Source organism: Xenopus laevis, chromosome 2S (genome assembly GCF_017654675.1).
Source record: "Xenopus laevis strain J_2021 chromosome 2S, Xenopus_laevis_v10.1, whole genome shotgun sequence".
Lineage (NCBI taxonomy): Eukaryota > Metazoa > Chordata > Amphibia > Anura > Pipidae > Xenopus > Xenopus laevis.
Window position 1 is genome coordinate 94,037,321 of NC_054374.1, and position 17,632 is coordinate 94,054,952.

Sequence of the window (17,632 nt, forward strand, 5' to 3'; positions counted from 1 at the left end):
ATCAATTTGGCAGGAGTTACTGTTGTCTCCTGTAGTTGATGGGCACTGTAATAGTGCTGATCAATGTACTGTAGATTCTTTTGGTTTAATTGTGTACATGCTTTGGAGAGGTAAAGGCACTTCAAGAAATAAATATCTTGCTTCAAGTGACAAGATTTATAAACTGTGGTCTCCCAACCATAATTATCTCTGTCCTGTTCAGTATCTCTGGGATTGTTTTAAAGTGCCTTATGTTATATATGGTTTGCAAATCATTGCTTTTACTCTCTTTAATGGTTGCATTGATCCTATTATCATTGGTACATTTTTAGGTGCCTTTCCTATAATTACGTTCTTATATTATCTTCAGTGGCAGACTATTTATAAAATGATGTATATGAATACAGTCATTCTGTTAAAAAAAACTGTGCCCAATTTATTTAATTCCTACATTTTCATGTTTCTTCTTTTTGTGATGTTAATGAAATATGGAAAATAATGCAAATAGCAAAATATTATTCAATTGGCCTAATAAAAAAATATTCTTGATGTAATTTTGTGTATGATAAAACAGAACATGTATTATCTTTATATGTAATGACTCTCATAACATGCCATTGAAACTATATAAAATGTATACATCTCATTAGGGTTTAGTAAATCAGATATGCGTTCAACAATATCTCCCTTTAACCCTATAAGGTACATACCTGCAAAATGATTTCCATTGGAAAGAAATAATGAAAGAGGTTTGAAAACCCAAGCTAGAGCCAGATTTAATGCTGTTTACTAATCACGTTAATACCATTAACAATTGTCTGGCCAGCCTACCTTAAAGGACCAGTAACATTAAAAAAAATTTTTTTCAAAATTCGTTAGTATAGAACGAAAAAATAAACATCAAGGCAAATTAAACTTTTAAATTGCAAAGCCTTTATTTAGATATAACTTACCAAAACTCCACTTCCTGTCCTCTTCTAAAACGGCGAAAGGGCGACCATCCATGCAGCGGTGTTCAACTTCTCCTCCCTGGCTATTCAAGTGACAGTATGTGAAGGAGGCAGAGGTCCGCTCTGCAGCGCTTCCCCTATTCCCAGCAGTCGGACTTTGACTCCAGCCTTTCCTCGTCCGGCGAAAAAGAAGAAGAGGAGGAGGGCAGCCTCTGCCTCTCCAGCGGCAAGTGTTGTCTGCAGGCGCACCGATCTGCTGAAGAATATCCCCAGAACTATAGTGCACAAGCGCATGGACAAACCCCTTGTTCCCGTGATGTTCCCACCTGAGTGTGCCTGGGGCAGGCAGTCCCTGCTGCTGCAGGAGAAGGTGGCGATTTTAGATTCCAGTAGCGCCGAACCACTTGCTATCCATCGATGCGCTACGATTGCGGGCTACGAGCCGGTAGCACTCCCGGCTCAAAGGAGGAGCGGAATGCCAAGGTTTGCAGGAGCTGTGTACTTGGCCGCGTGGAAAGCCTTGTGTTTGCGCAGCTCCTCCACGTCGCACTGATCCATGCGCTTGGGGATATTCTTCAGCAGATCGGTGCGCCTGCAGACAACACTTGCCGCTCGAGAGGCAGAGGCTGCCCTCCTCCTCTTCTTCTTCCTCGCCGGACAAGGAAAGGCTGGATTCAAAGTCTGACTGCTGGGAATAGGGGAAGCGCTGCAGAGAGAATAGCCAGGGAGGAGAAGTTGAACACTGCTGCAAGGATGGTCGCCCTTTCGCCGTTTTAGAAGAGGACAGGAAGTGGAGTTTTGGTAAGTTATATCTTAATAAAGGCTTTGCAATTTAAAAGTTTTATTTGCCTTGGTGTTGATTTTTCGTTCTATACTAACGAATTTTGAACAAATTTTTTTTAACGTTACTGGTCCTTTAATTAATAACACTTATACAGCAATTTATAAAATGAATATATACAATTCATATACCAATCCAGTCCCTTCTAAATTTGTGCACAATTCCTTGTGTGAAGAGATTTCATATATGCAATCTGTTATCCAGAAAGCTCCGAATTATGGAATGGCCATCTCCCATAGACTGTATTTTATCCAAATAATTCACATTTTTAAAAATGATATCCGTTTTCTCTGTAATAATAAAACAGTACCTTTTACTTGATTCAAACTAAGATATAATTAATCCTTATTGGAAGCAGAACCAACCTATTGGGTTTATTTAATGATTACGTGATTTTCTAGTAGACTTAAGGTAGGTAGTGATGGTCGAATTTATTCGGTAGACGCGAATTTGCGTGATTCGCTGCCGGCGAATAAATTTGCGAAACGGGCGCGAAAATTAGATGGCGAAAATTCGCCAGCGTCAAAAGAATGACGCCGGCGTCCGTCAAAGAAAACAAGCCCAACCTTGACAGTGCCCTCATAATTTAAGTCTTCCATCCCTCTAACCAGTTTTGTTGCCAAAACGACTTTCACTACTATCATATCCTTATTTCCACAATGTTAATCATGTGTAGTATGATAAGCAATTTATTAGATTCTACATACGATTTTTTTCTTGGGGAAGTAGTAAGGTTGAAAATGATCAACAATACTGATTATTTCAGTATTATTATTCAGATTCTTGGAACTATGCATTTATAAAAAGCAAATAAACCCAAATATGTTACAAAAAACAATAAACCTTTAGTTCTTAGGAAAATTTTATGTGTTTACATTTAATAATAAATTGAATGAAAAGGAAAAAAATATACAAGCTCTACTTAGTTGTCTCATGCCAAATCAGTTGATTTATTGAATATATCATTATGTAAATGCATGGGATTCAATGGAGTGGGCATGCAGTACCATATCATGTGATCTGAATTATGATTCCCATCCACACATTATTCCTGTAGTTTGTCAGACAACTAGGGGCAGATTTATGAATGGTCGAGGTGAATTTTAGAATGAAAAAAAAAATCGAATTTCGAGCTATTCTTTTATGTACTTTGACTAGGGTATAGTCCAAATTCGATTCAAATTTGAAAAAAATAAAAAATTTGAATATCAAAATTTATCATGTACTGTCTCTTCAAATATTTGACTTCGACCATTTGCTATCTAAAACCTGCTGAATTGCTGTTTTAGCCTATGGGGGACCTCCTAGAACCTGTTTGGAGTCAATTTGTGGACTTTGAATCAAATTCAATTGAATGCGATATTCCTTCGATTCGTACGATTCTAATTCAACCGAATACGGACTATTCGATCAAAAACTGACCTGTTTGATCAAAAAACAACTTAGACTTAATTTCAGTTGGTCTTTTTGAATTAGAATTTCAAAGTTTTTTCAATTCGAAAATCGACCCTTGATAAATATGCCCCCTAATGGTCATTAAAAACTTTGTTTTTTTGTAAATAGTAAGTTAAACACTAAGCTCTCTTTTCACTATAAACTTATATTTGATACTTAATGAAGGTATTTGTACCAAACGAAACATAGAATTTGAGAACATTTGAGAATAAAATCTATCATTTTGGTACAGCTATACAAAATTTTAAATTGTTATAAATATTATAACAGTTCTACACAGTATAACAGTCGCAAGTGTGCTTTCAAGTGAATCTTGCTTGATAGATAGCAAATCTGACTTTTCTGAAGCATTGCTGCAAATATTACATTAAGATTGTCTTGGTACAGTTAACAACATTAACATACAATCTCATTGAGCGGTCTTTATTTTAAGTGGTGCCATCAGTGCCAGCTGTGACTTGGAAAAAACATTTGCTAGAACAAACAGTTTGTAAAGTATTTTATATGAAACTTTGGATTTAGTTTAGTCATTAAATAAAATATTGAAACTGTATTTAGAAATACTGATTAAAATACTGTTTTAAATATCAATAACTACATAATAGTATTAATTTACTTTTCCCTGGAGTACAAGTGTTAGAGCACTAAGAATGCTGCTTACTGCTCATTAAACATGCACTTGTGTTATGGAGGCTGCTGCACTCTGCACTATTTAATGAGATTAAAAATTATGGCACTAGGAACATGTCCTTACTGCATCCCAGTAGCCTGTAATGGCCAGGCCCCAGCACAGCCACGTCTTCTGCTACAAGAGACATGCAGGTTAGTGTTAGACAGTAGTGATTATTTGGCAGGCGTGAATTTGCGGCAAATTCCCGCAATTTGCCGCCGGCGAATAGATTCACAAAACCGCCGCGGAAATTCGCCAGCATAAAAAAAGATGGACGCCGGCGTCCGTTTTTTGGACACCGGCGAAATTTCGCCAAAAAAGGATGCCTGGTCAAAAACAAGACGCTGGAGCCGTTTCGAGAATTTTTCGCCGTTTCACAAATTTCACGGGAAATTCACGAATTTTTCGGCGAAGCGAAACGCCCCAAATTCGCCCATCACTGTTAGACAGGTAGGGATTGGGAGAGATGATGTTCATGTCACTCTCCAATTGAAGAACGTCAATGCTATATTATAGACCTAGGGCAAATCAGAAAGTTTGCAAAGTGCAAAAAATGGCAGACTAAAGCATGTTTTTACACTTTGCACAGTGCATTCTGTGACAAAAATGACCCCCAATTAGAGATGGGCAAATCTGTGGCGTTTTGCTTTTGCTCAAAAAATAGAGAATTTACCTCAAAATATGAAGTGGCGAAAAATAATGGGCGTCAAAATAATTTTGACACAATAGACACAGGCCTGGATTTGTGGAAAGGCCACCTAGGCCCGGGCCTAGGGCGGCTGGATTTTAGGGGAATGGCATGCTGCCCAAACACACCCACATCGGTTCAAAAACACTGAGAATGTGCTGGGGTTCCAATATTTTTTCAGTTTCCCATGCACCAATCCCCATTGCTCCGGTCCAGATGATGAAAATTTCCACGAATAAAGGGGAGGGGTCAGGGGTGACAAACAGCAGTGGGCCTAGGGGCGTCCACTATGTAAATCCGGCCCTGAATAGACAATTTTTATACGTGTGACTATTTTGTCCAAATGCATTAAAGTCAATGGGCGTTCGAATAATTTTGATGCAAGACAAGTTTCATATGTGCAACAATTTTGACGCCAGCCAAATTATTTTTGACATGGGGTATTTTTCGATGGCGAATATTCGCTGCAGTTTCTAGAATTTATTCGCTGGCAGTGAAACGCAGAAATTTTGGCCCTGGCAAAGTTATATTTACCCATTACTACCCCCGATATATTTTTGTAATAATCTGTTACCAATACAAGGGTAATAAACCTGATATGGAGAAAAGCAAAAGTACTTATTGCTTTTGGAGAATAAATGACACTTTTTTTGTGAGCAGTAAAAGCACGTGAACACAAATAATTTCAGGGGGAGGGATTAAATTATACTGAAGTTGTTCTGCTAATTAGTGTGTGTATTGTATAACAGAGTGCCTTGATCCCTCTGCTGCAGATACTGTACATCATATCGATAACAACATGGGGCTGTTGGAGTTTCCACATAACAAGATATAACCAACATCATTATGAGATACACTGCTTTCTGATTTTAGTCTATTATGTTTTTTGTTTGAGCCAGTTGTAGTATTCGTGGTAATTGTGCAATGTGTGAATATTTTGGCACAGGCAATCCTAGTATTCTGAAATGAATTTTAGATGCTCTTTGGAATAAACACAACCATAATTGATGAATGTGATGACATTTTTTACCATTATCTGGTCTTCCTAATTTTTGGGAAGACAATCTCCCATAGATTACATTTTAAGCAAATAACTATTTCCTTTTTCTCTGTAATAACAAAACAGTACCTTATACTTGATGGTAACTGTATGACTCCATATTGGTGGCAAAACAACCCTATTGGGTTTATTTAGGGGCAGATTTATTAAAGGTCGAAGTCAAAATTCTAATTTTTAAATTCTAATTTTGAGTTTATTGTAGTATAAATTGAACAAGGAATAGTCCAAATTTGATTTGAATTTAAAAAAATTCAAAATTCGAACTTTGAAATTTATCATATACTGTGCCTTTAAGATTTCAAATTCGGCTATTCACAATATAAAACCTGCCAAATTTGTGTTTTAGGCTATAGGGGACCTCCTACAATCAAATTGGAGTAATTTGGTGGACTTTTGAAAAAACAAATTTTTTCAAAAAAATATTCTTTTTACATATTTTTTGTTGCAAAAATTTTAATCAAATTCGATTCGAATTTGATTCGAATTTGCAGCTCAATCCTATTCACACAAAAAATTTGATTTTTTTTAAAATAAATTTCGATTGGTCATTTTTTTTCTAATTTCAAGTTTGATGGGAGATTTTAGAAACTTATATAAACTCGAAATTTGACCCTTGATAAATCTGCCCCTTAATGTTAAAATGCTTTTAAAAAAGACTTAAGACATGGTGATTCAATTGAGATTTTTTTCCACAGTATTATTCAGTCAACTTTTTTAGATTACAATTTTTTAGAAAAAATTCAGTTTTTTAAAAATTTCAAGTTTATTCAAATTCAAGAAAATTCACAAATTATAATTTATATAAACAGGACTCCCTGTTGTGAAGGCCCCTTGTCAAAGAATAGTTTAACTATTCTTTACTTTCCTTTTTATATGATGTTTCTATACCTCAGGTAATTCAAAATAAATATTATTTTTGGAATACTTAAATATAAGTTTAACATATAATATATAATATATGCCTAGTATGCTAAATTATAATAGTTGGATTCATAACGTTTCACAGTTGTTCAGAGTTGCTAAATGTTGCTGCAATTGCTGTCGAAACCTGGATGTTAGATAAGGGTACTCTAGATCTAGATCTTACCACACAGTCAAACATTTCATGTAGAGGACTAGTTTGGGGCTGCAAAGAATAGCAATACAAATCTTGTGCTAACAGTCCTTCACTCCTCTGCTCCTCTACTTTACTGGTAGTCTCTTTCTCTCCACCATCTTTTCACACAAACTCTGGCCTTTTGTTTGCGATCTCTACATAATAGATCTGAAGTTTGGCTGAAAGTTTATCTTTGAACAAGACAATAATCTCAAAAATTCAAAATGATGATGGAGTAGCTCAAGAATAAAATGCTGAATGTCATACAATGGCCCAGCCAAAGTGCTAAGAATCTGAGGCACTACATTGAGCATCATGCCTCTTATCCAACTAATCTTAATAACCTAGGGTGGCTCTAAAACAAAAGATGAATGTTATACAAAGGCTTATTCAAACCCGTGACCTCAAACAACTAAGAACGAATTGTGGAACAAATTGATGTGCACAAGAGTCAGATGACTAATGTACACAGCCAGCCAGGAGCAATTCTGCCTGGAAAGTAAGCCAAAATAATTCCTGAAAAGAGTGCAAAGCTGCTACAAAAGATTGTCATAACTGCCGATGGTAACTCTACAAAATATGCAAGTGTGTTCAACATGAAAAAAATACATTTTCTTCTGTGCTTTTAACAAAAATCTCACATATAACATTTCTGAGTACGGTTTGTTATGTTTAAAATGATTGCATGGTCTGAATACTAATGTAAGGCACTGTATTTATTGTGGTATATACTGCCTTTCTACTGTGGGAGTACTGTACTGGCAATTGTACTATTATATATCATTAGTAACTACTGAGAGAATTATATAATTATATTTGGAAAATGATCTTCCCAACAAACTAGTCCATGAACATTGTTCACACCTACATTTTACTCTGCAGTAGATATTTATTTATACCCTGCTCTCTGTGTGTTGGTTCTTTTCTTAAAAGCATTTCTGGCCACATTCATAAATGATCTAAACACTTTGAATCCAGAGTTTTCATGTGGATCAATAATTCCTTTCTGTTCTAAAAATATCTGTGAGTCCTGAAGCAGACTGACCTAGACAATAACTTTTTGTCGCTGTGTGCAGTCATTCCAATATTTTTTGTTTTCAAGCAGGAAACACTTTTAGCCCTTTTTTTCAAGACAAGTGCGAGTTTCAAGTGCACTTATAATCCGTTTTGTTACAGACACTTCTTATCAGTATGGATTCCTCTTGTAAACAACAAGAGGCCTGGCGCGAATTTGCGGCAAATTTCGGAGTCAAATATTTTGACGCCGGGGACAATTCTAGTCAGAATTGTCACCAGTGTCAGAATTGTCGCCAGTGTCAAAATTCGAGTTTCGCGAATTTTTCGCGGTTTCGCTAATTTTTCGGCGAATTGAAACGGGAGAAATTCGCCCATCACTAATAGTTTTGAATACCTGTACTATATACATACATATACTTACATATTCCACTGTTTAATTAGACTCTTCTGCATAAATTCTATTTCAACTACCTTTCATAGGGCACAATAGAAAAGTATAAGTTAAACAAGCATTATTTTATACCTGTGTTGAGACACTTAGGGGCATATTTACTTAGCTCGAGTGAAGGATTAGAAGGAAAAAAACTTCGAATTTCAAATTTTTTTTTGGCTACTTCGACCATCGAATTGGCTACTTCGACCTTCGACTACGACTTCGAACGATTCGAACTAAAAATCATTCGACTATTCGACCATTCGATAGTCAAAGTACTGTCTCTTTAAAAAAACCTTCGATCTCCTACTTTGCCACCTAAAACCTACCGGACATCAATGTTATCCTATGGGGAAGGTCCCCATAGGCTTTCTTACCTTTTTTTGATCGAAGGAAAATCGTTCGATAGATGGATTAAAATTGTTCGTGAGGTTAAAGGGAATTGTAAGACTGCTGGAAACAATAGGCATTGGCTACTGAGATTCTGTAGATGGTTAAACTGAATACCTATGCCAGATGAGCTCTGTCTGTCAGGACAACTGAACCAGTAACTGGAAAACAAAACAGTTAGCAGCAATAGTGTTGAGAGTTATATTAGCAGACACTAGGATATGTCTGGTTTTCAGGAGTGTGAAGGGTAAAATGTTAATGGTTTAATATAAATGTTTAAGTAATGGTTAGTACTTATATTCAGATTGGCCACTAGAGGGAGCTAGAGGATAACGGTTGCGAGAGAAAGTCCCTAGAGGGTGGAGAATAGCAAGTTATAAAAGGAAAAAATTTAGGAAGTGATACAGAGATACGTCATGGGAAGAAATATGAGCAGAGGGCATTGTAGCAGTAAGGGCCTCTCCCGGAAAAGGTACTGAGCCTAGGTAGTGTGAGGCCTAGTGGTGTAATAGTTTCTGAATTTGTTATTACACAGTGTAAGACTGTGGTAATAGTGTCATTCACATGATGTGTACAGCTCTATAGTATGTGGCCATATAGGGATGATCTTTTTATTTAAAACAGATCAAATGAACAAATCTTTGCTAATTTGTTTATACAATGAATCCATGAAGGTTTGTCTGTACAAAATTTTTTTTGTTGGCAGGGTACCAGCCTGCCAACAGGCCCCCTGCAAAGAAACTTCAGAGGGGCCCAGCATGTGCAGTAACCTACCTGCTCCAATGAGTATGCGCGCATGTTGGGTTGTTGAAGGGGACCCACAAACATCCAGGAAAAAGAGCTGCTATAGTTACACCACTGGAACTCATCCTAGCCCAATCATTTGTAAGCTCTTCAGGTCATGGACCTCAGCCCAACTGTGTATTGAACCACCTAACACTTTGGGGCTGTTATTTATTAAAGTTTGATTTTTTTTTCCTGGTCAGATTTTAAAGGGGGAAAACACCATTTTTTCATAGAAAGAAAACTCCAATTTTCTGAGATTTATTAAACCATGATGGTGGTAAAAGTCAGAATAAAAAAGGTACTCAAAGTCAAAGTAAACTTTATTGTCAGCTCAGCAGTATACGAATACACAGTGAGAAGAGACGACGTGGCTCCAACTAGTACAGATATCAGAGTGTCTCTGAAATAGTCCAGGTGTGTAAAGTACAAAAGTGTAAAACAAAAGTTCAGTTCACAGTTCAGGTGTGTCTGGGAGGGCAGGCAGTGAGTCTGATCGTTTGTGGAAAAAAGCTTTCTCGCAGCCTGGTTGATCAGGCTTTAATGCTGCAAAAGCGTCTGCCAGATGGGAGCAGCATAAACAGTCTGTGTGAGGGTGTGTGGAGTCCAGTACAATGCAGGAGGCCTTTCTTGCGCAGCGCTTGTGGAAGATGTCCTGCAGTGATGGAAGATTATGTTGCCAGTTGCTCTAACAGTCCACTGTAGACTTTTCTGGTCAGAAGCACTGGCACTACTGTACCAGACAGAGATGCAGTTTGTCAGGATGCTCTCTATGGTGCCCCTGTAGAACACTGTGAGGATGGAAGGCTCCAACTCAGATTGCCGAGTTCATGTAGAAGTCAATGGCAGATGTATCATTACATTTTGATATCCTGATCTGCTGAGTTTCATTCAATAATCCAAAAAGTTTGTGATTTCGGGTGTCAAATCTGAAAAAGTCCCAGGTTCCAGGCAACAATTTAAAAAAAAAATCATGTTTCCGTTTTTTTCATGATTTTTTCCCGCACAAGAAATTTTCGTGAAAGTTTGTGCAGATTTGGTCAGAGTGGTTTTCAGAAAATAGTGAGAACATTTCTGGTCTTGATAAATAACCACCTTAAACATAGATTTATTTATTTTTACTGTTTCTTATTTATTATACCCATATTTGTGTTTAGGTCTCAAAAGCACTGTGCTAAATACATACAAAAATGCATTTGGTTACCTTGACACAAGGTCAAGGTGCAAAGTGCAATTACAAGTGCAATTGCCATTTGTTTTCTATAATGCTGTGTTTTTTCTCAGAATTCTAGCTACATTTTGGACGCAATGGGGCAATTTGCTTGGTGCAACTGTGCTGCATCTACCCCATTTGTGTCTATGCTTGTTGTTTACTGTTTATGGCACTAATATGAGAGATGATTGACATAGGGCACAATATTTTTGATATCAACTGCATAATCAAAGCTCAACAGCATTTTGGCAAGATTCTGAATTGTTTTTTAAATTAGCTAATTTGTCCCACAAAACACAGAAAAAATCAGAAAACTACAAAAAATATTAAATGCATTGAATTAAATTTTTCTCATAAAATGCATTGAAGTCAACGGCGTCAGGCTCTGCTGGAATTCAAACCAGAGATCTTTGGGCTTCTGGCTCAAGGCCTTAACCACTGGGCCAGGTGAGCAGCCTGCAGGGTTGCTCACTATATGTTGCCTGGCCTTTGCAGCCCCAGCCTAGCAGTAGCCTAGTAGTGGCAGCACCCCTAGCTAAGTTGTTCAAGCTCTTGCCCCTTTCCCTGTGATTCTTCCTTGCCTTGATCTGCCTTGTCCTTCCCTGTCTTGCCTTGCCTTATCTTGTTCGAACCCTTTCCTGTCTTGTCCTGCTTTTTCCTGCCTTGTCCTGAACTTTATCTTGTTTATTTTGCCCTAATCTGTCTCGCCTTCCCCTTCCAGTTTTGTTCCAGTCCTACTTTTAACCTTGCCTTAACCTATTTCTGACTTGACCTTGAGCTGATCTTGCTTTACTTATTCCTGCTTCCTGGAAGCAACAGAGAATTGCATTTACATTTTCAACAAAAGTGTGCTATGGCCAAATCTTCTTAAAATTTAAAATTTTGTGCTAATGTTTACATTGCTTCAGAGATAAGCAGTTCTAACCTGCATTAGGAAAATTAGAGGGAATAATAAATTATAATGTAATTAATAAGTGGGCCAGAAACTTCAAGTACTGCAGATGTTCCCCTTTTAGCAGCTGTTTAGGATGTTCCAACAAAAAGGTGATAGTATCCCTTTAAGCAGACAATCACAACGGAAATAATTTGATATAAAATGGTATTACAGCACATAAGCTAAATAATGTTAAATGAGATTTTATGTGAGATTTCTACTTTTGTATTTTTTTCCAGAAGTCATTCAATCACGAACATTAGAATAATAATAAATCCTAAACATAAATGCAGCATGTAATTTTATATTCTACATACAACTTTTTCTTAATAGTGCCTACTTTACAATCAAAAAATGCTTTTAATGGTCAAACCCTCACATTGTGTGCAGCACTTGGCATGAAATATTTGCTCAAGGTGAAGTGGATCTTGAAGTGTGCACTGCTTTATAATGACAATGTATACAAAAATGCTGTTTATCACATACTAGATTGCAGGAAACATTCAATGTAAATATCATAACCGGGGAAACATTGCCATATATAACGCATCCAGAGGTTTTTATGAAAGTTCTGCAGTAAGTTATATTCTGTTGCCATCAGGTTTTATTGTATGGATGAAAAGTAATTTACAACAAAAAGAAAGCCACAGCTTTAATTGAAAATACCATGCTGAAAATAAAGTACAATATATGCTTGAATTATGTAAATTAAGTATTGAATATTTTATATAATGAATATATTTACCATGTAAGCAAGGCATCAATAAAAAAACATCTGTAAAACAGATAAGAATAATTCCAAGTAATTAAGTGCATGAATATTTTTGATTATCAGCAATTGCATTTATACACATATACATTTTTTATTTCTCTTGTGATTATATGGGCGAATGTGTGTTTGCATGCATGAGTTACAGTAAATTGATATCAAGAATGTTTATGAACAATACACACCAAGGGGGTTATTTATCAAAGGTCGAATTTTAGAATAATGTGAATTTTTTAAAACTTTAATAACTCTAAAAAATGTTTTCACAATTCGAATGGTATATTATTTATGAAAAAGTTCAAACATCTAAAATTCTAATGAATAGTCCCGACCCAAAATTTTAATCAAATTCAAACTCCAAATTGGAGATGATTTCACTCATCACTACTATTAACATCTTCAAATAGTTCAAGGGACCTCTAGGGTCATTGAATTCTACATTAACTCGGCAGGTTTTAGTTGAATATTTGGATTTTTCAAGGGTCTGACTTTAATAAATCTCACATTCAAATTCAAATTTGCGTTGGTGGTTTCAAATTTGAAATTGTGAGTTTTGACAACATTTTTTTCCGAACCTTAGTAAATCTGCCCCTAAAGGATGTTATATTATAAGTATATAGTATTATAGTATAAGTATATAGTATAATAATCATATTAAAACATTACATTGTATACAATTGGAAGTTTATAATTAAAAATTAATAGAGAAAAGAACCACAGAAATGTAGAAATATTTATAAATACATTTAATACATTTATGTCATTTATGTCCAGATAGCATTTATACATATATACAGATACACATTGAAAACAATAGAATATTCCATACTCAGTCAAGCATACTTTGTGTCTCCTCAATTCCCCCTCTCCTTCATCTGACTATCAAGCTGTAGAAGAATACTTGCAATTATTTCCATCACATTTACAAGCACTATGGATCGACAATACTGTGTTATACAATGTCTTTGGTGGCTTCTCAAGTCATCATTTGACAGGTGTCCAAATATTGCTCACAATAGGTACAGTATGGTATAATGGTTAGTGCTTTCAACTTACCACTCATATCTCAATAGACTGCCAGTCAACACCTACCATAAATACAGTGATAATGCCATGCATTTTATGAATGTCTGATAACTTCCAACATACGTCTGCAAAACATAACCTGTAGACAGATTTTATCAGTCTAGTTTTACAAAATGTTTTTAAACCTTCAAATCTATTGGCCCTACAAGTTAAAGGGGCAGAAACTCCCCTATTCACATTGGTTCATGTTTTTGTAGATAACATAATTTTGCAGATTTGTTTACTAATGAACAATCTATAGTTGATCTAAACATGGAAAACAAGGAGACTGAAGAAACTCCATGTTTGATCCCTGAAGCTACTCCATATTTGTGAGGTAGATAATTATCCTATATACTAACCGAAGGCCTATCTATGTCCCGAGTGGAGGGGAGGCAGATGCGCACGCAACTTCGGTTAGGATCTATGAGATGCGCGCGCAACTTCAGCCGAAAGACATAGATGCGGCCTTCGATTAGCAGATGTGCTGGAAGGTTAGGATCAGAACAGGTTAGGATCGGGGAGGCAGATGCGCTGGAAGGTTAGGATCTAGGGAGGCAGATGCGCTCACCGTCTCCTTCTGCCTCCCGCCGCCTCTTCTTTCCTGCTCACTCAGGCGGCGACCGCTGGAAGGTTAGGATCTAGGGAGGCAGATGCGCTCACCGTCACACTAGGGGAACCGGTTGCGTACCTGCACGAAAGTCTGTATAAGCGTCGGCCATCTTGCTACTCCTCTGCGACTTTGTCATCCGCCCACTGCCAAATCCGCCCACTAAAGTCTGTATAAGCGTCGGCCATCTTGCTACTCCTCTGCGAGTTTGTCATCCGCCCACTAAAGTCTGTATAAGCATCGGCCATCTTGCTACTCCTTTGCAAGTTTGTCTAATGGCGGCGCTAGCGTCACTCTAGGAGGGGAACCGGTTGCGTACCTGCACGAAAGTCTGTATAAGCGTCGGCCATCTTGCTACTCCTCTGCGACTTTGTCATCCGCCCACTGCCAAATCCGCCCACTAAAGTCTGTATAAGCGTCGGCCATCTTGCTACTCCTCTGCGAGTTTGTCATCCGCCCACTAAAGTCTGTATAAGCGTCGGCCATCTTGCTACTCCTTTGCAAGTTTGTCTAATGGCGGCGCTAGCGTCACTCTAGGAGGGGAACCGGTTGCGTACCTGCGTGGGTGGCCATTTTTAGCAAAACGGGCTATATTATCTCCAAAAAATATTGATGTTGACATGATAAACAACCAAGTGATTGCATTACTTCCTGGACAAAGCTGTGTCTTTCTGAGTACTGACTGTATTGATTCTGAAGACGAAAGTGAGAAACTTAACTTCCCATTAGAATATTTAAACACTATCAACAATGCTGGATTACCACAACACAATCTTATACTCAAAGTAGGAACAATAGTCATGCTGTTAAGAAACCTTAAGGGTAGGGGCACACGGCGCGATTTCGCCGCGATTCTGCGCTAAGCGAGTTGTCGCTGCGTTTTTTAAGCCGAAATAGCTTTGCTAACTTTGGCGCTGGCGTCAATGCAAATCGCGGCGAAATCGCTGCGCTAATTCACACGCGGCGATTCGTTTTCTATTGTCGTCCGAAGTTGCCTCGCTGAGCGTTTCCGGGCGACAGTAGAAAAAGAATCGCCGCGTGTGAATTAGCGCAGCGATTTCGCCGCGATTTGCATTGACGCCAGCGCCAAAGTTAGCAAAGCTATTTCGGCTTAAAAAACGCAGCGACAACTCGCCCAGCGCAGAATCGCGGCGAAATCGCGCCGTGTGCCCCTACCCTAACACTAAGCAAGGTTTATGTAACGGTACACGGTTGGTTGTGAAGAGCATGAGACAAAATGTTATCAAGGCAGAAGTGCTTACAGGATCCCATAGCGGTGATACTGTTTTGATTCCCAGAATTGACCTTACCAGTTCTGACCAGGAATTACCTTTTAAACTTAAACGACGACAATTCCCCATTAAGGCTGCATTTGCCATGACAATCAACAAATCACAAGGACAAACATTGGATAAAGTCGGCATTTACCTATCTGAGCCTGTGTTTGGTCATGGTCAACTTTATGTTGCATTTTCAAGAGTGCAGCGTTCATCTGATGTTAAAGTCAAGATTTTAAGTACAGCTCACCAGGGAGAACTCATTCAAGGACAGGAGAACATTTTCACAAAAAATGTTGTTTATAAAGAAATTTTTCAGTAACACTTTACTACCAATAAACTCAAAATTTAAGAATTCTAATAGCAGATAGGTAATAACAAGCAATAGGCACAGATTCACTCTACATCCCCACAAATTAGCGTCGCCAGTTGCTGCCTGGGGATGCCGAGTGAATCAGCACCCATCGCATTTTGCTGCCTCACTGTTGTTACCATTCTTTCATTAACGATTCTTTAGAGAATCGGGGGTTTACTGGTATTTCCTAATGCACTGATAATTCCTCTTCATAATATATGCTGGGGGTGTTACTGGGCATGTACCTCTTGCCTGCATACCCCTAGTCCTGGCTCTCAAGTCCCCTGGTTCAAAAATAGATTATTTGTGATTAAAACTGTAGACAAAAAGTATGCACAGCACCATCTCTATTCATTGCACTCTGGTTGACAAAGCACGATAAAAATTTATTCTGGGTTGCTGACCTTTTGCTACTGCAAAAGATGTCTCTCAGCTTACTTTACTACTGGGTGGTATTGGTCTTAACCCCTTCTTTCTATACAATGTGGGAGGTTGGCTAAGGGTAAAAACTAACCGAGTGCATAAGTACAAAAGGACTTCCTTCCCCTACCTTCAGCTGGCCACAGTGGCTTGCACTCAAGAATTGGGTGCAAACATCATTTTGATGCTAAGAGCTGGACATGATAACATTGATGACATTGCCACATCAAAGCTGCAATTACACTGGAAATTGTAGGTAAAAATGCTGCATTATGGATAACAACATGGTGACTTGTGCCTGAAATTACACTTTGAACACTGCACTTGTACTTGTAAATTAGCCCTCATATGTTTTCAACTTCTGAATAAGTTCAAGACAACTACAGCCAGGGGCTTTTCAGGGGTCTTCCCCAACCTAAAATTAGTGATGGGCGAATTTGCGCCGAAAAATTCGACATTTTTGATGCCGTCGTCCGTTTTTTTGACGCCGCCGTCCATTTTTGACGCCGGCATCATTTTTGATGCCGGCGACATATTTTTTTTGACGCCGGCGAACTTTCGCCGGTGAATTTTCGCGCCAGTTTATTTATTTATTCGCCGGCGACTGCCAAATAAATTCGCCCATCACTACCTAAAATTTAAAAATCTGATTTTTGGGTCTTTTTGCTGGTTTAAGCCACCTGGCAAACTGTGGGCTGCTACAGATTACCACAAGTTTCTCAACTTGCCTCATTGCAGCAACACCCCTGACTATAACCCTTTTCTGTGCCTCCAAAGATTATCCCTGGTAGCTCCCTATTTCCCTTTCTGCTGATTCACACCTTGGGGCAAATTCACTAAGCGCCGAACACTAGCGTTACTTCGCTAACATTTGGCATTTTCGTTACTGCGCAAATTCACTAACGAACGCTGGCGTAGATTCGCTAGTGTTACTTCGCACCCTTACACCTGGCGAATTTTCGCTATGGACGTAACTACGCAAATTCACTAACGCGCGCAGTGTACTGGACGCTACCGTTTACGCTAGACTTCCTTCGCCACCTCAGACCAGGCGAAGCGCAATAGAGTAGAGAGGGATTGCTTCAAAAAAAGTCAAAAAATTTTCTAAGTCCCAAAAAACGCTGGCGTGTTTTTTACATTATGGGTGATAGGCTGAAAAAGATCGAATTTTTTTTTTGGGGCTCCCCTCCTTCCCCCCTACATTTTTGATTAATGGCAACTTACCTATACAGTGGGCACATGTGTAGGGCAAAATAAAAATTTTATTTGATGTTTTGAAGGTTTCCCAGGCATTTGTAGTGATTCTACGTATTCTTCCATTGAAATTTGAATTTGGCGCCGTATGCAAATTAACCATCGCTAGCGTAACTTCGCTTCGCTTAGCGAATCAACGCTAGCGCAACTTCGCAACCTTACGCTACCCCTGAGCGCAACTTCGGATTTTAGTGAATTTGCGAAGCGCTGGCGAAACTACGCCTGGCGAGGTGTGGCGAAGTGCGGCAAAGTGTGGCGAAGTTACGCCTGGCGCAACTACGAATCTTAGTGAATTAGCCCCCATATGCTCTTGGATTGTCTCAAAATCTACAGTATTAATACAATATAAATGTGGACATACAAGGCCGAATTA